The sequence below is a fragment of the Tamandua tetradactyla genome, chromosome 1 (genome assembly GCF_023851605.1).
Source record: "Tamandua tetradactyla isolate mTamTet1 chromosome 1, mTamTet1.pri, whole genome shotgun sequence".
Taxonomy (NCBI): Eukaryota; Metazoa; Chordata; class Mammalia; order Pilosa; family Myrmecophagidae; genus Tamandua; species Tamandua tetradactyla.
The window spans coordinates 80,711,357-80,735,804 of record NC_135327.1 but is presented as its reverse complement, the minus strand read 5'-3'; the positions used below and the strand labels follow the sequence as shown (position 1 = coordinate 80,735,804).

At 37.3% G+C, this 24,448-nt stretch overlaps 1 long non-coding RNA gene across 1 annotated transcript; it reads right to left on the bottom strand.

Moving 5' to 3' along the window:
- Positions 1-617: 617 nt before the first annotated feature.
- On the bottom strand, positions 618-23,300 carry LOC143684994 (uncharacterized). The gene is made up of 4 exons (XR_013176317.1): positions 23,116-23,300; positions 10,163-10,868; positions 9,166-9,728; positions 618-743 (listed from the first exon to the last, which is right to left on the bottom strand). It is a non-coding gene; the product is annotated as an uncharacterized LOC143684994 (long non-coding RNA).
- Positions 23,301-24,448: the final 1,148 nt, after the last annotated feature.

Here is a 24,448-nt window from a genome sequence, read left to right as displayed (position 1 = left end):
TTCCAGATCCTTCCATTCCTACTGCAATCTGCTTTTCTTACTGGCTTCCTTTCATATTTTTGCTACTGCTGGTGTTTTCATTGACTCCTTTTGGCTACATAAGGTCTTTGTAGAAGGAATCGATATAGCCAATTAGAAGTTGAGGGGTAGGGAATCAGAGGAATATAGGAATTTGAACTTACTAGTTCATTTTTATACTAGTACTATGCACATGAAACTTGTGTTAACTACTTTGAAAAAATCATATTTTACTTATAATTTAAAAATAATATGAACAAAAGTACAGCATTTAAAAGTGTTTGACAAACATTGGTTTGTAGTAAACTGATATTAGTATTTTAAGCATAAATTTTTAATATTTTAAATATTAATAACAATGATCTCCCTGTAAGTTTTAAAAGGATAAATGAGTAAAATTGTATTTACTCAAGATCCTAGTGTGGTATGCTTGTTTATTTACCTGGCTGGAATATATAATAATAAAAGCTTGGATCCAAGTGCATTCAGATTCAGTCCAACCAAAAATTTGAAATTATAGTTACATAAAACATTTGACTTTTATTACATTTTTGATGTCTAAAAGCCCCACCCCCACCCCATCCTACCTCATCCCCAGCCACCTCTACAAAAGACTGTCTTCACGTCTTTAGCAGAATGATGTTATCACTAAATTTTTGCAAAGTGTTAGAGTTTTTCTAGAAGAGTCTGCTGGCACATTTGTGGTCTCCTTTAACTAACAGCACCTATGGAGAGAATGCAAGTGGGTTCAGGTCAGTACAAGGCGCACAATATCAGGAGAAAATTTGATAAATCGTACTATTTTTGATCTGGGACAGAGTGGGCCACTGGACGGAATCTCTAAATGCAAGATCTGTGTTCTAGCTGGTGGCATGGTGTTAAATGTTTAACAAGCTGTCTGGGTGGATGAGGGTGGGGAATCCTGAATTTGTAGCATTTGCCCAGGTCCATGGGTAAATGTTCCCGCTAATGGCTATTCTTAAACCAGTGTGACATCCCTGAACATGAAGTTAGGAAGAGATGTGCACAATCTCCTCTCAGGATCTTGCCACAGCATGCCACTGTTTGCTGAGTAACCTTGACTAAGCCATGCACTCTCTTTGATGTTTGGGTTTCTCACCTCAAAAACAAAGATAATCATATCTGTGCCTTTCCCACTTGTATTTTTTATAAGGGCAAGATGAGGTAATCTGTGTGAAATTACTTCCTAATTTCTTCATAAATTCTCAGGGAAGGGTTGTTGGATTAAGTATGTAACCTGGTTGTAAAAGTTTTCTGTTGTGGATGGTAGGGATTGAGTCCCAAATATTTGGTACATTTGTCTGTTTATTCAGCGATCTAACTCAGCCCTGTGATAGCCTTCTCATCACAAAGGAATGCATATTTGAAAATTAGTTCTAAGAAATCCTTTGTAAACATCTACATCTCATTAACCACATTTCTATACTCTCAGAACAACTGCAATTGCTTCTCCACAGAATTTATTTTTCACTCATGTTCTTCCTTCTGTTCTGGAAAATTTATGTATATTGCACAAATTTAATAGCTCTTTCAGCTTTTATGTTCCAGTGTCAAATCCTACATGATTTTCTGTCTTCCCATTAACACTTCCCAACATTTCCAATGATCAGGACTTATTTGTCATCAAGAATGCCAGTTTCCATTTACACATTTTTCTCCATGATGTTAAATCCCTTTACCTTGCTGTTAAATTTTTAACCCTCCTGCCAGTATGGAATTCACACTTCCTGTGAAATGGACTTCCCTTGATTCCTCAAAATCTTTCATTTATCAAATTTTTTTAGCCCTTTTTAACTGCACAGCTTCATTTTTGTGGTTATTATGTTAAATAATAATGAAATCTCAAAATTAGAATAAGCATATTCATATCTTCTGAATAGCAATAATAACACTTTAGATGGAAAACTACCATACTGGTGAGGTCAGAAGATTGTCAGAAGAGGTGGAATGGCTACCAGTAGGTCTCTCCAGGTAGATCTTTAGTCTGGTCACTAGCTTGTTTGTCTTTGAAATTGATTCTGTCAGCATACAGAACAGATGTTTTTCAAAATCAGACTCACACTGGCCAAATTCACAGACGACTGATGTATAATCCCAAATGCAAATACATAAATATACACTGACAACTATTACTAACATTCAAACCTGAGTTCTTAAATTGCTATGATTTGATTATTTTATTCCTATTAGCAGATACTCAAGAGAAGTTGCATCATAATCAGAAGAATGAAGGGTGCTTGGTGAGCCCTGAACCAGGGCAAGGGGCATTGGTAGTCTATTTCAGTTGTCAAATCATTCCAGGCTGAGATTTCTCCATGCATGCAGCTCCAATAGAGATATGTTTCCTATAGAAATTTGAGTCCCCAGATTGGATCTCTTTCCCCTCAATTGTGTTGGGATGAACCCTGCCAACTCATGCCTCTGTGAATTGTTTCCTCAGCGCTTTTATATTTAACCAGTCCCCTTCTGATTTTCTTAGAGGACCAGCTCCATTTGTCAAGAACTGATAGAGTCTCAAAGTCACTTATTCCTTTAGAGTAACTTTACACATTTCTACTATACTCCAATATGTGTTGACTTTATAATTGGAGTAAAGAATACTCTATTTCCTGTTATTTCAAAGAATCCCCTCATGGTGACTGAAAAGCTGTTTCTGTGATGCAAACCATCCCAAACATAATGACTTCATAACATAAGAACCTATTCTCATTCACACGAGTGAGGCTGGGCAGTTGTTTCAAGCTGCAGGTTCAGCTAGGTTTGTCTCCTCATCATTGGCTGGGCTAGGTCTGCCTCATTTGTGCTGAGGCTGAAGAGATCCAGCTCCTGGGGGAAACTGTTCTTGTGGCAGCAACAGAGGCACAAAAGGACAGGCCCAACCACCTAAGTACTTTTTCAATTTTATGCTGGTATCACATCTGTTAAAGCCAAGTCAATGGCTGAACCCAAAGTCAAGTACACTCCACCCACCAAGAGTCTAAAGCACTTCACATGGCTAAATGTCAGTGGGATAGGGAATGATGTTCTTTTCATGGAGGTAGGGGGGTTATTGTTGAAGAATAATCATCTTATCTACCACAGTGGCCTAAAAATACAATCTGCTATTTGAAAAGTTTTAGGTGTAATGTGAAGATTATAGCATTCCTGAAAGTTAAAGTTTTACAGAATAAAGCAACACACAGGCTGTTGAACTCATGTAAGAATTCAAACGCTATAATCAAACTGAACCAGGTATGTGATATTTGACAAATTATTTGTGAGTTGAGGTCTCTAGGTTTTTAGTTTTGAATGTGTGCTCGATACAACATTGGAGCCTCATCTATAAGCCTAAAATATGGCTTTTTCATAGCAGTTTCTCAATAAATATTAACTTGTTAACTATACCAACTCTGTTATATAAAGTCACTTCATAGCATCTGGAACAGTTTCTGGGCCATAGGGCTCATTAGCTATTAATGATACACACCAAATGCTTTTTCTAATTTTAAACATCATATCATTACTCCATCCATTTTGAGTTATACAGAGCAATTGTTCTCAGCTCTACTGTCTGCAGATGACTTCGGTCTTGCAAAATGTCTTCGGTCTTGCAAAATGTCTTGTGGATCACCTACTCCGTCTGCTTCTATTCACTATGGCAAGAACAATCCAACTAGAATTAATGGGCAACCAAGCCCACTCTCATTGGGAGCATCTGTTCTTTATTAAATGTCATAAGTAATTTATTAATTCTTGCCAGAAACAAAAGTAAAGACATTGTCATACTAAAAACATTATCAACACAAAAGACCAACGGCAGAGCACCTGGAGGACTCTGTCAGACAACCCTCAGAGTGTCATTAATCTGAGAACATGGGATGTCAGATTTCTTCTGTTTTCTTACTAAGGAAGACAGAGTTGGAGTCTGCCTGAACTGCAGAGTCCACTCTTTTTCAGTTGATTTATGGGATTGGGCTATAATAATGATGGATGGATTAGTAGTTAGTGGGATGACCACATAAACCCCATGGCAGATCATAGCAGATCTCATAAAATGGGAAAGCCAGTAAGGACATGAGAGATGACTGGGACCAACTCAACAACTTACAAGCATAGACTAAAGTCCAGAAAGGTGAAGTGACTACTTTAAAGTCACTTAGCAAATTGTTGGCAAAGCCAAGCCAAAATCCAAATTTCCCAATACCTGGATATTTTTCTGCATACACTACCACATAAAAATGGGTCCTTTTCCTTTGCTAGCCAGCCCAAATGGAAAGATTAGGGATTCATATGTACTCTCTTGGAGGGTTTGAGGATTTTTTAAAAGTGTGTACTTTCCTATTGCTTGGATTTGGGAATGATATCAACACATCTCTTCAGTAACAATGTTGATGAAATAGTAATGGATGTGTCTTTTCTATCTTTGCTCTATGTCAGGAGCTGTTTTAAGTGCTTTGCGTGAATTTTCTCACAACCCTCAACAACCAATTTTTTTTTCAATCTAGTCAATTTGTTTTAACCTTTATTCCCCTTATTATTTATTTTTTGTCCATATTTTTTACTCATCTGTCCATACCATAAATAAAAGGAGCATCAGATACGAATTTCACAATCACACAGTCACATTGTAAAGGCTGTATCATTACACAATTATCGTCAAGAAACATGGCTATTGGAACACAGCTCTACAGTTTCAGGTACTTCCCTCTAGCTACTCCAGTACAGTATAAACTGCAAAGGGTTGTCTATATAATATATTAGAATAACATCCAGGATAACCTCTCGACTCTGTTTGAAATCTCTCAGCCACTGACACTTTATTTTGTCTCATTTCTCTTCCTCTTTTTGGTCCAGGATGTTTTCTCAATCCCTTGATGCTGAGTTCCAGCTCATCCCAGGATTTTTTCCCCCACATTGCCAGGGAGGTTTACACCCCTGGGAGTCATGTCCCACATAGAGGGGGGACGGCAGTAAATTCACTTGCCATGTCGGCTAGATAGCGAGAAACCACATCTCAGCAATAAAAGAAGTTCTCTGGGCGTGACTCTTAAGCCTAATTTTAAGTAGGCTTGGCCTATCCTTTGCAGGGAACAGTTTCCCAGGGGTGAACCCCAAGATCGAAGGCTTGGCCTACTGATTTGATTGTCCCCACTGCTTGCGAGAATATCAAGAATTCTCCAAATGGGGAATTTGAATTTTTTCCCCTTTCTCCCGATTCTCCCAAGGGGATTTTGCAAATACTTCTTTATTCACTGTTCAAATCACTCTGGGATTTATCAGAGCATCACTCTAAACTGGGCAAACCAACAAAATCGCATGCCCTATTCAAGGTTCCATGTACTTATGGTTCAACAACCAAAATAAGTAGACACTTTAAATATTCCATTGTACAGGTGAAGAAACTGATGCTCAGAGTGACTAAATAATTTCTCATATTGCACCTTGATATTTGTGGCTTCTATACCAGCTATTTATTTGTTAGTTTCTTCCAGCAAATTTTGCCTTCTTTGGTGGAGGCAAAATATTTTCATATAAATTGATTAATGTTATGTATTACTTGTTTGCTAAAACATACCAAAAATTATTGTATTTGCTTTTTTATGTTTAGCATTCCTTAGTTTATCTTCAAACGTGGACATGATTAAAATCTACGCACCTTCATATATAGTATCTTATGGATGGATACCATGATAATGATTCCTGCAATAATTCTCTTCTTGGTGCCTTGCCTTTCCCTATGCCCCTCCCCAAGCACAACACTTAAAACTAGACTCTCCACGGTCGTATCCATGAAAGCAGTTGAAGTACATTGCCTTTTTAAGTGAAGACAACTGATAGAACCTGGATACAATGCACCAAATAGAGTTCAGGTACCCATTACTAGACTGAAACCTAAGATGCAATGAACTTTAAGCTCTATGTTTTAACATTTGGATGGGCTGCATTTTTATGAGTAGTCTCTAAATTCCTGTTTATCTTAAATCAGTAAAGGTACTGCATCCAGCTGGATCCAAGGAAGGAAGACTCAGTGACCCATTTCATTTCTCTGTTGAGTGCCCATTGCCTATTGAGACCAGTGCTACTGCTACACGGACCAAGCAGTGTAAAATCCCATTTCTTTTAAGATGTTCACTTTGTCTGCCCTCAGTCTGATACTTGGTCTTTTTAATTTTACACCTTCTAACAGGAGAATAGATGTATCTCCCCATAGCCTTTCCTTACATTTTCCTACTGGCTAATGATATTGAAATATTTTCCTGTGCTTATTTGTCACCATCCTTGACAAAGTGTCTTTTCATGTCTTTTGCCCAGTTTTCAATTGGGTTGTTTATTTTCTTATTAAGTTTTGACAGTTCTTTATATATTCTAGATACAATTTCTTTGCTGAATTTTTGATCTGTAAATGGTATCTCCTAGAAACCATTTTTTTCCTTCTTTTCGCAGTCTCTTTCCCATAGCAGAAGTGCTTAGTTTTATATAGTCTGATTTGTCTTTTTTTTTCTATTATGGAGTATACTCTTTATGTATGTCTAAGAACTCTGCCTACCTTCAAGTCCCCAAAATTTTCATGCATGTTTTCTTCCAAAAGCTTTATAACTTTATGTTTTACACTTAGATCTATAATCCAATTTGAATTAATTTTAAACAGAGTATGTGATATGTATTGTTTCATTATTTTGTGTATGGACATAAGCAGATAGACATATAGGCTTATTAGGCCATCTCCTTCAATTTGGACAATTTTAGATAGTTTCTCATTTTCAAAGTATTAATCCATTTCATCTAAGATTTTGAATTCATGTACACAGAATTATTCAAAGTCTCCTCTTACTATTCTTTAATGTCTGCAGAGTCTGTAGTGGCATGCTCTCTTTCATTCCTGATATTGATCATTTCTATCTGTTCCCTTTGCCGTTCCTGCTAAAAATTTATTAGTTCTATTGAGCTTTTCAAAGAACCAGCGTTTGCCTTCATTAATGTTCTCTACTGTTTTTCGGTTTTCTATTTCATGGATTACTGCTCATTATTTTATTCATTCTGCTTGTCTTTCCTTTTCTTTTGCTAGTTTCTTTATGTATAAGTTTAAGAAATTTGAGACCTTTCTCCTTTTCAAATATAAATATTTACTGCTCCCATGTTTCCTCTAGGCCCTGCTTTAGTTGCCTCCCACATATTTTGATATATTGTAACTTTATTTTTGTTCAGTTAAAATATTTTCTGATTTTCCTTTTAGACTTCTATCTGTTAATAGAAGAAGAGTGTTAACGTCTCCAACAATGCTTGTGGATTTGTCAATTTCTCTTTTCAATTATGTCAGGTCTTATTTCATTTATTTTGAAGCTCTGTTCTTAACTGCAGCACATTTAAGATTTTATATCTACTTGGTGAATTGTCCTTTTTTATCATTATATAATGTTCCCTTTTATTCTTGGTAATTTTCTTTGCCATGAGGTCTACTTTATCTGATATATTATAGCCACTCCTACTTTTTAAAATTAGTGTCTGATGTAGTGCATGGTTTATTTATATGCATTTGTTTATTTTTAATCTACCTAGGTCATTATATTTGGAATGAATTTCTTGTAGATCATTTATTTTTTAAACCATTCTTTTAACCTGTGTTTTTAATTAATATGTTTAAGCTATTTGCATTTAATGAAATGAATGATAAACTTGGATTTAGTCCTATTTAATTTGTTTTCTGTTTTCTCTTTCTGTTTTTTGTTTTTTTTTCACATTTCTTGCCTTTTTTGGGTTATTTGAGAATTTTTTAGTATTTAATTTTAACTTACCTGTTGTGTTTTTTTATATAACTTCATGTAGTTTGTGTTTTTTAGTGGTTACTCTAGAAATTACAATATGTATATGGAACTTTCACATCTACTTAGAATGAATGTTTAACACTTCAAGTGGGATGTAGAAAGCTTACCACCAGAATATTCAATTTATCTTCCCTCCTCATATTATAAATGTTATATGTTGCACTTACAGACATAGAAAATCCCATCAGAAAATGTTGTAATTTTCGCTTTGACTTCAACTATGCTTTAACTCAAGAGAAAAATAGTCTGTTGTAATTTAACCTATTTACTATTTTTATTGCTTTTCCCCATTACTGAAATTTGAGTTACCTTCTCATATCATTCGTTTATCTTCTTTCTGAAGTCCTCCCTTTAGCAATTCTTTAACAGCAGATCTGCCAGCAATAAATTCATCCAGTTCTTCTTCCTCAGAGAGTGACTTTATTTCATCTTCATTCCTGGAGTTTTCCTTAATATAGAATTTTGGTTGGGAGTTTTTTTCTTGCAATACTTGAAAATTATTTTGTCACTGCCTTCTGTCCTCCAGGATTACTGATGAGAAATTCATATTTTTCTAATCACTGTTCCTATACATTATAGATAATGTATAAATTATCTGTTTGTTTTCAAGATATTTCTTCATCTTTAGTTTGTAGCAGTTCAACCATGACCTATCTTGACATCAGATTTCACTGGGTTTATGCTTTTGGGGATTCACACAAGCTTCTTCAATCTGTAAGCTAATGTCCAAAAATATGAGAAATTTTCAGCATTGTTTCTTAAAAAATATATATATATAATATATCCTAAATATATAATATATAGATATAATCTCTCTATTAATTATCCTTTCCTTTTCAATGATACAAATTCTAGGCCTTTTATTATTGACTGATAGGTCCCAGATGCTCTGTTCATTAAACTGTATATATATTTTTCTCTCTGTTGTTCAAATTGTACAATTTTTATTGATCTCTCTTCAAGTTTAGTGATTCTTTCTTCTTGCATCCCTTTCTGCAGTTGGACCCATCCAGTGAGTTTTAAGTTTCTGTTATTGCTTTTTCCAGCTCTCTATTTTTTTATTTATTCTTTGCTGTTTTTTTTTTTTTTTTAGTTTTCCATTGGTTTAAGAGTGTTTACAATTGTGTGCAGGAGCATTTTAATAATAGCTGCTTTAAAGTCTTCAATTGGTAATTCCAGTGTCTGTGCTATCACAGCAATAGCATCTATTGATTTTCTTTTCCCATGCAAGTTGAAATTCCCCTGGTTCTTTGTATGCTGAGAAATTTTGAATTGTATCATGGTCATTTTGAATATTATGAAACTTTGGTTGTTTATAACTTACGGAAAAATGTTGTAGGTCCGGGCTGCAAGTTCCCACATGCCTTCTGTGGGCTGTGGTTCCAATGTCTATTCAATTGTCAAAGCCTTTGCAGTACCAAATCTGTCTCACGTGTACATCATCCAGGAGCCAGCTTGGGACTGGGGCTCTATTGTTTCTATCAATTCAGTTCCCAAAGGTTTGGTGTGCTGACTCAGATCAGATCCAGGCAAGTCCAGTGCAGGGAGTGAGCCCAGGTGTTAATTAAACAGCTTTGTGATGTCACTTGGTGTGTTCCTTCCTCTTCGCAATCTTCCACCCTCTACTTTTGTTTCCTTCAGGCATCTCTTTTGTGGCCCTCCAACCAGAAAGATAGGACTTCAGTTACTGCTGCAGTTGATTGAGCCTATCCACATCCAGGTCTGAGTGGTGGGAGGATAGAGAGAATGAAAGCAATTGCAGTTGACCCTGCATGCTTGAACCAAATTCCACTGCATGGATAGAAAGGTGCCTTTCTCTCAGAGCTCTGACTTCTGCAGACTTGTGTTGCTACATGCTGCTGCCACCACCACAGGATTGCTTGGAGTCTGAGGAATAGAACAAAGGAAAGAAAGAGATTAAAAAGGAGGGAAAAAAAAGGGTAGATTTCTGCACTTCTCCACAAGGATGGATTTCTGCACTCTCTTTAATGTTAGGATTTCCCTTTCCTGTTCTTCAGCCAGAACTATAGGGTTTCTCCTGAAATTCTCTGTGTCTGCAACCTGGTAGCATGTTAAATTCAGGCCTGGGTATACTGGAGGAATTAAAATTATAGTGCTATGACTGTTTTCTGTTAGGTTTTTTTTTTTTTTTTTTTTTTTTTGGTATTCTGAATTTTGGTCCTCTTCCCGATTTACCTGCTGCTATTTACTTGTCAGAGCCCTCAAGTAGCAGCTCTATGCATTAAGTCCAGGGAAAGGCAGGGTGGAGTATGCTTACTCTATTTTACCTGGAATCCCCCAATTTCTTTTAATGCACTTACCAGTCATAGATGTATATTGAAGTGCTCTACTATTGTCCCTCTTTTAAGAAATGGCTTCTTAAAGACATAATTTGGATTTTTAAATGGTGTATTACATCCCCAGCCTTATTCTAGGGATATATGGATGACTCTGTGGCTCAATGGATGAAGAATAGTCCATGGTTCTGAAGCATCTCACAGTATTCAGTTCCTTATCTCTGTTTACTTCCCCACTGTGAGCATTTTGGCTGGAATAGAAAATTAGATGTTCTGCCCTCCTTTAACAAGTCAGTAAGCACATGAACAAGTTAAGCCAACTGGACTCCTCCTGCTCTGAATCTTGAGGCTAATGACACAAGAATGGAAAAGAACAGTTGGAGCCCCTCATTCCCCGTGGTTGTGCCTGGATGCCTAGAGTTGCCAAGGTTCTAGTCGTGGTTCTCTAATCTAATTTACTTGCGGAAGATTGTAAAAGATCTTGCAGCAAAGATGTCATTTAACTGAAAATACATCGTGTTTCAAGGAAGATTGTTGCATTCCTTGTATGTTTCTTCAATGGCTGGTGATAGTCCTCTCTGATACGGCATGCCCTCTTGTGTAGCAGCAAGAGAAAATGTTTGAAAAAGTTGAAAGATATTTTCACTTGGCGGGTTCTTAGTTGAAAATTAAGATTAAATCTCCAGTGGTTGAAATTCTGATCACTGCTGGCAAAAAGCGACTTCATGTTCTGGAAAGAAAAAAAAAGAAAAGACATACAAAATACTCATACAGCATCTTAGACATCAAATAGCGCTTACAAAACAGCATTTTGATGAGTTAAGTGTAAATGAATCAGGAACATACGGTTTAAATTTCCCTTGAAATACACAGGGGCTTAAAAATTAAGGGAAAAAGTGCCTGGCAAAACGTGTTTTGAATTTTGCCAAGTCCTAAAGGTTTAAAAAGTAGTTCAAGATGTTTTGCCAGGCCACTTAAAACATCACTGGGTTCTCCCATCCCTTCAAGAGCGGGTCTAAATATTTTCTTCCTTCTGGCTGTCTGTCCTCCAGTTCTAAGGAGATGGGGAGTGGGTGGAGGGTTGTAACACATGCTTACAGCAGTCAGTCTTTGTTTTCTACTGCCTACTTGTGAACATGAGCTCAGATATGTATCCCTTTTTACATCCTCACCTATCTCTTTTGCAAACAGTCTCTTTTAAAATAAGGGATAATAATTTGTTCCCTGAAGTTATTTAGCACAACTCAGTAAAAATTTATATATATATATATCCTTCAATGTCCCCTAATGTTAGTCTGTCAGAACTTATGTGAGAAAATGAAGGAGGTCTGCCGGTGCTAAGTAAGAAGTTATATTTCACTCAGTTTAGCAGTGAATTCTGGGGGGAAATTAGAAATATTCAGCATAAACTGGATACTTAAAAAGTCATTTTAGAACAAATTATAATATCCTCAAATACATAGTTTATTATTGTATGTTGTTTTTATTTGTCAAACTTTTTTTATGCAAATTTTTACAAATACACAAAAAATTATTTAATGAACCCCATGTGTCCATCTCACAGCTTCAATGATTATAACCATTTAGCCATAAAGAGATTTTTAGGTCTTGGGAATTGCAATGTGATTTTTATTGAGTCAGTGAGTAATAAACAAATTAGAGTGGCCACTGCCATGTTATAGGAAAGAAATCAGAAGCTGAGATACAAAGAAATATAAGAAAATTCCCAAACCTTCCATGCCTGTATTCTAGGTAGGGCAGATACAGAAAAGATAAATATTAACAAAAGGAATGACTATGTTAAGTATGTGGCAAAGACTTTAGGTGAAACAAAAAAACACCACCAAGGAAAGTGAATTTATCAATGAACATTCATTTACTGAACCCTTGGCATTGAGGTGAGAATAAAAAACTAAAAAAGGAAAATCTCTGCTCTTCAGGAACTTGGTAAAGGTAGAAAGGCAGAGAGGTATCTTGTGTTTCAAAGACCAGCCTGGAAGTACCACAAACTCTTTCTACGGGTACTGAGTTATGCACTTTGGTGAGCTGTTTTTGCCCTTGCATGGAATTTCATTGTTATTTTACCAACATGAAATGTTCCCTAAAGGCCAGAATTATTGGGAGCTCTCAGACATGGTGGGAGAGGGTCATCTTAAAATTACATTTCCATCAGAGGAGGGAGTCTACTTGGCAGGTGGCCAGGAGACCACCTTTGAAAGAAGAAAGACCAATTTTACCATGACTACCTCAAGAGCTTGCCTCACTGCCACAGGCACAGATTAAGTAGGTCTAAACTCCACCCCTTGGTAGAGAATGCTTTAGAAGGTGGTGGGGTTGGGAACACAAGCTCCAATTTGGTCTCCATGGCATCAAATAGCTAATGTGAATGTAGGATTTTTGCCCTCTACTTAATTGGGGTCTTTTGGCCAAAGTAATTAATAATCTGGGTATTTGGATAATGTGAGACAACTTTGATTAAAAACACTTCTCTGTGTAAAGGGGCACCTACGGTACATTATGTTAATATTTCTACTGAAAAAGCAAGGATAGCATTTGAGTAAGGGTATTGGTGAAATGTGTCATGTAAACAACAAGGAATGTCAGTGTGCTCCAGTTTGTTATATACAGACTAAAATGAGTGATCAGGGATGACAAGTTGTGGTTGGAGATTAGCAGTGTTATCTGGTTTCATCTACTCTGATAACATTCTGGCCAAATAAACAGTTACATTCAAATCCAATTAAGTGTATTCAATATTTGGATTTGAATATTTGGATTAAAAAATTAATGTATAAAGAACCTATCAGCCTATGAGGCACTGTTGACATAAAAAATACCTTTTTGACAAACATGGTTGGGCTGCCAAAGCACTGTAGTAGTTTTTAAAACATGAGCCTAAAACTGACTAATGTACAGTGAATTAATCCTGAAAAGGCTTTCATTGCAACCCTTTGCTGGAAAAAAAAATTTTGTTTTCAAATCTCATCTAATGTGTGCTTATGTGTATGCATTCCATCCTGTTTGTCAAAAAGAGGGAATTTTTTATTAAAAAACTGATCCCAAGAATCTTATTATTGCTGTTTGTGTATGTGTGTTTGTAGCTACCATATATGAAAAGCATTAATAATTGTTCACTTATAGGTTAAAAAGAAACTAGTAAATTTCATTTGGATAATTTCAACCTTAAGGTGGAGTGTGATGATGAAGTTAAAAGGTCTTTAAAATTAAAAAAAGAAAAGAAAAAGATTGAGTTGTAGCTCAGAAAACTATGTATTCTGTGAATGCTCAGTTCATATGCTGGCCTCTGACTTTATGTATATAAAAATGTATAATATACAAAAGGAAGTGGCATATTCAGTCTCTTCATATGTTATAACCTTTGTTCTTTCTTAATACAGTTTTCTTCCAATTGCACAAGCAAAATTTCAACTTAAAATGTGCTTTTTCATTAAATCATTGCTTTTGCATAAAAAATGTTACATGCAATATACATGTTAAATTATTGTTATTTTTATAGCTAAATACTGTGCTGCAGGGTGGAATGGTGTTAGTGCAAGATTATGGGTCCCTGAATGGAAGAGGAAGTTGAGTAACTCACATTATTAATTTAACAGGGGAAGAACTAGAGCACTTTCCTATGATCTGAGAATCTTTTGCTGCAACTATCATTCAAGAAATCTCCCATTTCTAAAAATGATCCAGAACATTGGAGACAATAAAAATCCAAGTTTACAGGAAGCAGTATCTTCTGCTTCCCTTTGTCAATTTTGTGTTAAGAAAGCCGGATTTTGAAAATTAGAATTCACCCTAGAACTATTTGGTCTTGTCCCGACTGAGAAAGTAGGAGCTGTTGACCCTAGCCAGGGCAGGGAGCACCCAGTCTCTGGGATTCACTGGAGTTCTTGCGATGATTCTGTGGCCCTCAAGGCTGGTTCTGGTTGCCATATTCCGGTATAGCTCCTTGAATAGACTTTGGCATCTAGAGGGAGAAAAATCTGCTATCCCCTTTAAATCTATTGCATGAATAATATTTGTCTCCACTCTCCACTCTCTAAAAATCAGCAGGTATAGATTTCCTGATTTCTCCAGGATCAGAGTGATATTCTTTTCTCTCTCCTGCAAAAGATGCCGTAACCAAAAAGTCTAGATTGACATATTATGTGAAGAGCATCCTTGAATGTGTGAGTCCTTCAGTGGTCATATCAGTCGCCTCTTGTCTTTCTAGCTGTCTGGTTCAATGGGAGCAGCAGAGAGGAGAGTAGTGAGCATAAATTAGGCAAGGTCAACATTGAAATTTTCAGGGTGGGAGGAATCATAAGAAAATGAAAATATCTTCCATTGAATTGTTCTGATATTATGATTTGAGTTAAATAAAAACAAAAACAAAACACACAAGAAATGATTATTGATTCATTGGTGAAGATTTTGAATAGAGCTTTGGAGATGGATTTTTTTAAAAGAAATGGAACAGAGCCAAGAATAATTTGACAGGTTTAACCCTGCTGGTAATCAACCCCCTAGAGTCATTAAGAAAGACAGGAGTGGGAGGTGAAACATCTGGAGAAATGTGAGCAGATAACGAATTGGGTGGGTTTTATAAAAGCTAAATGCTATCTGTAGGAAGTTAAGTAATAAAAAATTTTGAGGCAAGAACCCAGAGGTCATACTCAGGTGAAAAGGGGAATCTGGTCGCTGGGCAGTTGTTCCAAGGAGAATGGGTATTGAAAGTCCTAATTCCCTCAACAAAATTCATAAAAGTGGTCAAACTTGGGTAGTCGAAAAACTCTGTCCAAAACAAGTCTTATTATGTGCTGGGTCAGCCTGCAATCCTGTAGTCCTCCCACCCCAACCGTGCCATCCTCAGCCTGGGCTGATTGTGGCTATTGGAAAGCAGGCAATGATATAGTGACGAGAGCGCCAACAGTGAAGTCACAGAGGATAGGATTCAAAAGATGCTGTTGTCACTTACTAATTATACCAAGAAAACTATTCCCGCTCTATAAGTCTTATTTTTCTCATTTGACAAATTTGAATAAAAATGCCTGCTTTCCATATTTTTGAGGATTAAATAACAACACATCTGAAACACTGTCTTGCATATAGCTAATGGTGACTAACTGTTGGTTCTCTTCGCCTCTTTTACTCCTTAACTCAGCAATTGTTTATTAGATACTATGTGGTAGGTGCTATGCTAGGTGGTAAGGTACAAAGATGAAAAAGGCACAATCCTTGTCCTAAATGAGGTTAGAATTTCAAGGAAGATAGGTATAAACTGGTATCTCACATGTACACTGATAACTGTGAGTGCTAGAAATTAGCACAGGGTACTATGGGGACAGAGAGGATCTGTAACCCTGCCCAGGGTAGGGAGGCGATCTGGAAATCTTCCTGAAGGATGTGGAAACTGTGTTCCTACAGGTTTAGTAAAAGTTAGAGAGGAGGCGAGTCAAGAGTTTGGAGCAGACAGCATGTGCAAAGGTCAGGGGACAAGAAGTGATGTGGTCCATGTGGGTAGTCTCCCAGACTATGAGGTTACTGAAACCTAAAATGCACAGCAGAGAATGGGAAGGGAAGAGGGGATGAGGGTAGCAGGGGTTCAGATTATGGAGTGATGTACATACCGTGGCATGGAGCATGGATTTCATCCCCAACCTGCATTCCTTGATCCCACTACTCCCTCTCTCCAATTGTTTTCTCACTTAGAAAGATAAACTGCAGTGAATTAGCATATATGAGAGAGTTAACAGGTGAATAGGGTAGTTGGGCAATAAGGACCTGAATTGTCTTAACTTAATGACTTCTGTAGTTGTTCCCAGCAGATTTTTCTAGCATGTGATGCCATACAACCCAGGTGAACTTGCAAGTAGTTTTGCAAGAAAACAGCCAGGATCGAGGACAACCCAAACCCAGGCATATTCCCCCAATTATAATGGGCCAGTATTTCAATTGAGAGCCTGTAACCCATCTTGGTAAGCATAACTGATGACAGAACTCACTGTGCTGGATCAAACAATGCTTTCTAATTCTTCACTCCTGTGGGTTACTGGGGGGCACTCTAAACCAGACCAGCATCATTTTTCTGCCTCTGTCATTGTTTCTCCCAAGGAAAGAACAGTTTTAACCAGCCTCTAATAGTGGGTCTTGCAGCCCAACCTGACCACTTCTCCCAAAACTTTCTTTGGATTCCGAGCCATAACCTGGAAGGACAACCTATAAGTCCACCTCAACTCATGAAATTAATTTCTTATAGGACCATTTTTCTTCTTTTTTAAAACTGTATAGTACTCTAGTTGAAACAAGAAAATGAGTGGAATTGCTTTGTAAGGTCGTTTTGTTATCTAATCTCAGAAATCAGTCAAGGGATCAGAAACTCAAGTCCCAGTGGGTCTAGGCAGGGGATTTAAATGTGTGCACTGGGGAGACACAAGAAAATAGGAGGTTGTAGGACATTTGATTGATCAAGAAATGCATGTTCCAGCAGAACGCTCTTCATGCTTAACTAAAGCATCCAAATTTGATCTGAAACAGAATATTATACTGGCCCAAAGTGTTGTTGTTTGAATTTGGCCTCCACTGTCCCCCATTAGCACGTCAATTATATAGACTTGATCAGTCTTCCCGATGTAATTCCTCTGGCATCATTTGTAAACAGCATCTGTGTTTTTTGACCTCTCGATGACAAGCTATATTCATCACTTTAGCTTATTTTTAAAAACAGGTCATTTAAATAAATGATACCAATGCCTAAGGATTCCTCCACCATGCTTCTCCCCTCCCATTCTAGAAATATTACCCCAAGAAGACCCAAAGATATCTTTAGTGACTTATTATGGAGGTTTGACTCACCCTAAAAACAATTGTAGGAAGTTCTCAAAGACAAGACTAAATTGGAAATTTTAAAGTAACCCTTTTAAACTAGAGATGATGGTGTCTTGAATAGGGCTTTTCAGAGGCATAAATGTAAAGCACAGTGGTTTGGGAAAAGCCCCAGGAATTCTGTATGTTAATGAGGTGACCCAGGAGATTTTGTAAGGGAGCAGACGTTTTTTGCAGATAAGGTTTATCACTAAGTGATAACCATCATCAATCTTTAACATTTATTGAGCAAAACACTGAACAGTGCTTTACAGGGGCTTTGTAGGAAAGCATGATGATGAACCCCTCTTCCCAGGAAGCAGGACATCCTAGTTAACCTCTTGAATTCTTAAAATAGCTGTTCTTAATGAAAGGAGGGTATAAAGTACACAACTGTGAATGGGGGCAGAAATAGAGAAATGGCTTGCTTTGTTCACATGCTGTTTAATGGTTAATATTGATTAAGCCACATCCTTTTGAGGAAGCACATGCACAAGTTGAGAATCAACATAGATCATAAGTTTAAATCAGTGGTTCTCTTGAGCAATGACAGCTCACAGGCACCTCAGTCTTAGAGAGGCAAAGAGACTTGCCCAAGGTCACAAAATGAATTCACCGGGTTCTTTGCCCCAACCTTCCAGGATGCCCTTATTAGACCAATTCCATTAACAGACCTTGAGCCATCACTCCCAACAACTAATCATTTTAAGACTGAAACCATCAGTCTGTTCCTGATTATTTCTTGTATTTATGTCTCTCAACCTAAGCTAAACAAATCCCTCAGTTGTTAACCATCGACTCAGCACATTTATTCCATATCAACCAAAACACTTTGGTGGCTTCTCAAAATCATGGTATACATTTGCACATCAAAAATAACAAAAACAAAAATGAAGTTTGATAGCAATCTTTTCATTTCTATGATTCTTACTTTAGAAAATCATACCTTATTTAAAATAGAGTGAAAACGGTACCTGACCCTTAAAACTCAACTCTGTATCAGTTTAAATACCATTCTGATCCTATAAGGCATTATTTGTATCTCCTCTGTTAGAGCGACTATGTGCATCTTATTTTGTGTTTTCACTTAATGTGAAATGAGTGAAAGAAGATTGTTTTGACAGTTTTTCTAGGGCTCTCCAAAAAAAGAGTATGATCCCTGTAAATTGTGTGTGGGGGTGTGGGTGTATGTTTTAATCCAATAGACTTGAATGAGGAGCGGAAAGCCGAGACACTAGAGCAACCTGACAGAGCCATAGAGCAAACCACAGCCCACCAGTAAACCATATGGCACTTCAGAGCAGTGCTATGTGGGTTGAGCCTCAGCTCTAATACTAGTCCCCAACTGTTTCCATCGCTATCATTGCATTATGACCAGCATGTGAACTGAAGTAGGTACAAGGAAGGCCTGAACTCAGAAGTAAGAATAAACAAGGCTGACCCTCACATTGAGACAATATTTCATCCTGGGTATGGGTCATCCTAATATGAAAACTATGATCATGTTTTCAGTGCCCTTAATAAAATTATTTTCAGCAACAACTCTGATTTTTGTACCAGGGATCTGCCTATGCTCTTTGCAAGTGTTTTTGTTTTTGTTTTTCTGTTGTTGCTTTTTTTTTTTTTTTTTTTTACCTCACAACAGCTTTCAAAGATATATGGTATATTTGACCACTATATAGAAGAAGAAGCTGAAGCTACGGGACCCTTCATTTTGAAATGGACTTAGTGCTTGAACATTTTGCAGGTCCCATTGTTACAACAACCACAACAAAACATCTCCAGCCCTTAGCACATGAGGCTCTTTTATTTCCCTCCTTCCATTCTTAGATCTTTGCAGGTAGAGACTTCCAATCCCGTTTGACAAGCTGCAGAGGAGAGGGTCAGCAGCTCCCACTCTCCAGGCAATGCTGAGTGTGGGCACTCCTGCCTGCTGAGAGCAACTATGCGGAACTCCTTGGCTGGGCCATATGGGAGTCACCGAGAAGGGGATAGTATGGCTTTTCTTATGCTCACCCTGTACACAAGCCACTGCCTCATGGAGTAGATGTAACTGTGATTTGGGAGGTCCAAGGACTCCTAACATCCTGTCTTGCACCCACAGAGTACAGCCTTGGAGCCAACCACCTATGTCCAAATCCTGCTCCTTACTAGCTCATGCAAGTTATTTAACCTCTCTGGAACACCCTTTCTTTATTTCTAAAATGGAATTATTAATAATAGCAACAACAACAACACCTTTTTCACAGGTCTTTTGTGAGGACTAAATACGATATTGTGTGAAATCTCCTACCACACAGCCTGACACACATCATATATTCAATAAACATTAGCTGTTTTTCTAAATATTCAAAGGCAATTTTTGAAAAGCATTGAGCAAAGCTCCTGGCTCTTAATTAACATTATGTAAGGGTTGGTTGTTACTCCAGTTGGTGTTGGCATTGTTTTCTCTGGCTCCAGTGTCCTCCGTAGGTTTTAGGAGAGAGGGTGGAGTAATATAAATAGCATCGACTTTGAAGTCAGACCAACCTGGGTTCAAATTCCAGCTCAGCCACTCACTACCTGTGTGAACTGGGGATGTTAGGTAATGTTTGGGAGCTTTCATGTTCTCATTTGTGGATTATAGATATTACTTCCTACTTCAGAGTTTTAAAGAAGACAAACCCCACTGCCAGGTACTCAAAGGCACTCAATAAAGGCTAAATCCCACTCAGCAGCTTCATCTCCCATTTTCACTTGTGCTGCTTCTCCCCTAGGGCATTCTCAGATTCAAAGTCACTAGTCATGGAGAAACCACATACACATCTCCTCCTCCTCCTCTACATGTGTTACTTACCTCCTTCTCGTGCTCACTATGTGACAGAGGTAAGAGAGTCCCCATTTTATATATTTGGAAACTGAGGCTCAAAGAGGTTAAGTAACTTACCCTTTGCCAGGCACACAGTGTGGCTAGCACGTAGCAGAACTGGATTCCAGTTCAGAATTGTTCAGCTCCAAAACCTGCAGCCTTTCACATCCCACACAGTCTTCTTGAGATAAGACAATCTCTGTTGCAACTGTGCAACCTGTTCTATGTCAACTTATGAGAGTTGCTAGCTCATTCTTCAGTTATGCCATGTCTACACAGCGCCCAATGCAAGAAAATCAGGGAACACCTTCAAAACGCACCAGCAAAGGTAAAATTTATGAATCCTCCCAAGCTACACAGAACCCTGCATATGTTTCTCCTGCCCTAAAAATAAGGGTGATTCCCCTGACAGAAAATATTATTTTTCTTCTGTTGTGTTTGTGAGGACTCTTTGAGATGTGATAACTGAAAACCGAATTCAATCCAGAATAAGGAAGGGCAAAAAAGAATCTCTTAACTCACAAAACAGGGTCCCAAGGGTGGAGTTGATTCAAATACAGCTTGATGCAGGTTTTCTGTGTGTGAGCAACTATTCAGAAAATGGTTCACACCTATGCTTTCTAATCCTACCTTAAACTTGGTGCTGTAGAGCTGTAGTAGCCCTGATTTCACATTCTCACAAATCTAAGCTAAAATCAATGGAGTTTGCATGATGTCTCCACAAAAATTCTGAGACTCACTGTGAGTCAGACTGGCCATGTGTCCATCGCTGGACTGTCTCTGAGGCTCAGATACTGACAGTTAAAGGTTCTATTTCTCAGTCTAGCCTGGGAGGCTTTCCCAGGCAAAGTCGGAAGGATAGTTCCCAAATGAAGACCAGGGACTGCCACCTGGCAAGGAGGGATAATACTGGGATACATCTTGAAACATCCACCCTGGCGGAAGCAATATATGGTTAGTTTTACTTCCTGCAAGGTCATTATTACTGTAAATGTACTATAAAAACATTATTGATGTCTTATGACTATCCTTTCCCAAACTTAGAGTTTTGACATCGCTTTTGATATTCAGAAATATTTTTGCTTGGAACAACCCCTATTCTATCTTGCTTTGTAACTCCTCACCTACTAATAATAGATATTAATGTAGGGATTCCCTCCACAGTTAAATTGCAGGCCCCTTGGGACAACACTGTGCCTCTTTCTAGTTCCAATAATTTGTTTTCATCTCATATCCAAAGAGTTTCCACTGTGAGATGAAGTTCAGCTCTGTTCTTACTGGGCTTCCTCCAAGCACAAAAGAGGATCACGAGACAGTACATGGAGCCAGGCAAGTTTAAGGTAGGATTAGAAAGCCTGAATGTGAACCATTTTCTGAATGTTAACCTCCCCAGCATCCCTCCCTCCCCACCAAAATCTGGGATATGACATTCGGTATATGTATGATTTCCTCTAGCACATTCCCCTAGCACAAATGATATGAGTGTGTGCATGTGCACATGTGTGTGTGTGTGTGTGTAGAGAAAGAAGGAAAGAAAGACGTTAGGGCCCTGTGCAGATTTATAAGGATTATGTACCCTAGAAAAGTCATGTTTTAATCCTGATCCATCCTGTGGAGGCAGCCATTTCTTTTAAGCCCTATTCAGTACTATAGGTTGGAAAGTTGATTAGATTATCTCCACAGGCTCAATTGTGGGTATTAACCTTGGACTAGAGGGAGATGTGACTCCATCCATTCCATGTGGGTCTTGATTAGTCTACTGGAATCCTTTAAAAGAGAAAATACTTTGGAAAGAAACGGGAGGCTGAGAGCCCACGCAGGCAGCCAGAGACCTTTGGAGATGAAGAAGGAAAATGCCCTGGGGGAACTTCATGAAACAGGAAGCCTGGAGAGAAAGCCAGCAGACACTGCCATGTTTACCTTGTAACTTTCCAGTTGAGAGAGAAACCCTGAACTTCATTGGCCTTTCTTGAGTGACAGTAACCTCTTGTTGGTGCCTTAATTTGGACATTTTTATAGACTTGCTTTAATTGGGACATTTTCATGGCCTTAGAACTGTACACTTGCAACCTAATAAATTCCCACTTTTAAAAGCCATTCTGTTTCTGGTATATCACATTCCAGCAGCCAGCAAACTAGAACAGACCTCTTCAATGTGCATAAAATCTATTAAGAAGATAGGAAAGGATCTAGCAATAGATGTGCAAGACCAATATGGAGAAAAAAATACATATATATATATATATATATATATATATATCTTCATTAATTAACTGTCATAAGAAAATTAATTGAGTAATAAACCAGTTTCAGGGATAGGAAAACTTAATACCATAAAGATGTCAGTTATCTCTAAATTAGTAGATAATAGGCTCAATTGTATTCAATGTTTTAATAGGGCTTTTAAAGGAACTTGGAAAGTTCAATCTCAAATTTGCATGTAAGGGTAAAGGGCCAAGAATACCAAAGATAGTTCTTAAAAATAATAACAATAAGGGGGTTTCACTACGCATAAATCAAGATTTTTATGAAGCTAGTGTAGTATTGATATAAGAATAAGCAAGTAGACCAATGGAAAGAATAGAAGACCATAAAGTAGGCCTCCCTGTGTGTGTGTATATATATATATATATATATATATATATATATATAGAGAGAGAGAGAGAGAGAGAGAGAGAGAGAGAGAGAGAGAGAGAGAGAGAAAGAGAGAGAAACTTGTTTTTGTGGGAAGCAACATTATATATCATTGTGGAAAAAATGAAAGGTTCAGTAAATGATATTGGGAAATTTAGCTATACATACGGAACAATATAAATTGAGTCCAAACCTCAAAGTATCTACAAAAATGTTTAGAAAATGGTTTAAAGGCTCAATTAAGAAGAGCAAAGCCTTAAAACTTTAGAAAATATACAGAAGAATATCTTTGCTATTTTGGGTTGAGATATAATTCTTACAAAAGGAACAAAGCAAACAAATCATAACAGAAATATTGAGAAATTCCATGATGTTAAAAAGTAGAAACTTATCTATTAGAAGGACACCATTATCAGAACTAAAATAATGGACAAGCTAGAAGAATCAATTTGTGCTTGCTCTCCATATTAAAGAACAAGAAAAATTTACAAAGTATATGAACAGGCATTTTACAGGAGAGGAAACCCAAATGCCCCCAAATATATGAAAAGACACCAAGCATCACTTGAATTCAGGTAGCTTCAAAAAAAAAAAAAAACGAACAAACAGCTGTGTATTCTTACCCATTCAAATAACAAACTTCTAAAAGTCTCCAAGTGTGGATGAGGATGCATGATGGACTGGAAGGGTCAGGTGCTGTCACCTTTTCAGATGGTCATTTGGCATCATCTGGTAACATTGCAGATGTGTTATCACACTACTCAGCAATTCCACTTCCCAGGAACTTCTGGCACATATGCAAAGAGGACAAATAAAGGACGATCGTGTGCCACATGATATACAACAGGAAAAAAGTCAAAAACTACTAAACATTCACCTATAAAATCATGGGAAAAATAAATTGTAATGTATTCAGAAAGCTGATCTATAAAATTTGAATTGAAAAATCTTAAGTTCCCTATGTCAACCTGAACAAATCTTGAAACTATGTTACATGAAGGAAAAGTTATGGTAGGCCACTCACCGTAGACTGATTATATAAAATATTTTTTATCTATTATGTATGGGCACAAACCTTGTAATGAAATTGCAAGTCCATAAGTTGGTACATGCCAACTTCAAGATGGCAGTTTTCTCTGAAGTAGAAAGAAGAATGGTTGGGGAATACTTTGAAGCATTTTATGGTTTGTTTTAAATACAAATTTCAAAGCAAGAAGAAAGAAAATACATTTGGGTAGTGACCAGAGAATATGTCTGTTATTTCCATTGGTCTACTTCTCCATTCCTATACTGATACAACAGTAGCTTAAAAAAATCTTAATTTCTACATGGCAAGTCCTCCCTTATTATTGTTGTTTTTTTTCAAATTTATTTTGGTTATTCTTGGTCCTTTACCTCTCAATAAAACTTTAAGATCAAATTTGTCAAATGCCTTTTGAAGTCCAATTAGAATATATTCAAGGAGAAGGAAAGTTGTATCTTGTAGATTTGGGGAGCATAACTCTACTTAGATAAAATCAACGTCTTAAGAATTTGCTCCTTTTGAGTCCATTTATGATCATGGCCTTTGCCTGAATTTCTTATTTATTTTCCCCATTCTGCCTGCTTTTTTCTTTGACATTATTGTCCTTAAATTTCCATCTCAAGTTCTCTTTGGGAGTATTTTTTGTTGTGTAACCTTGTGGGAGAGAGGAGAAAATTTAACATTAAGTTTCAAGGCACCTTCTAAGAACCAACAGAACCAACTGTCCAGAGGAGGGCTTTGCTTAGAATGTGGTTTTAGACATTAATAGTAATATTATTATTTACTTGTTGATTTAAGATTCACAGAAGCCCTAAAAGATAGATATTGTTTAGCCCCATTTTACACATGAGAAAACTGAGGCTCAGAGAGGTTAGGCAATATTTTCACAGTTAAATGGTTAAGCTCCATCAGAGCTAGTTGGGATTTGAACCCAGGTCTCTCTAACTGC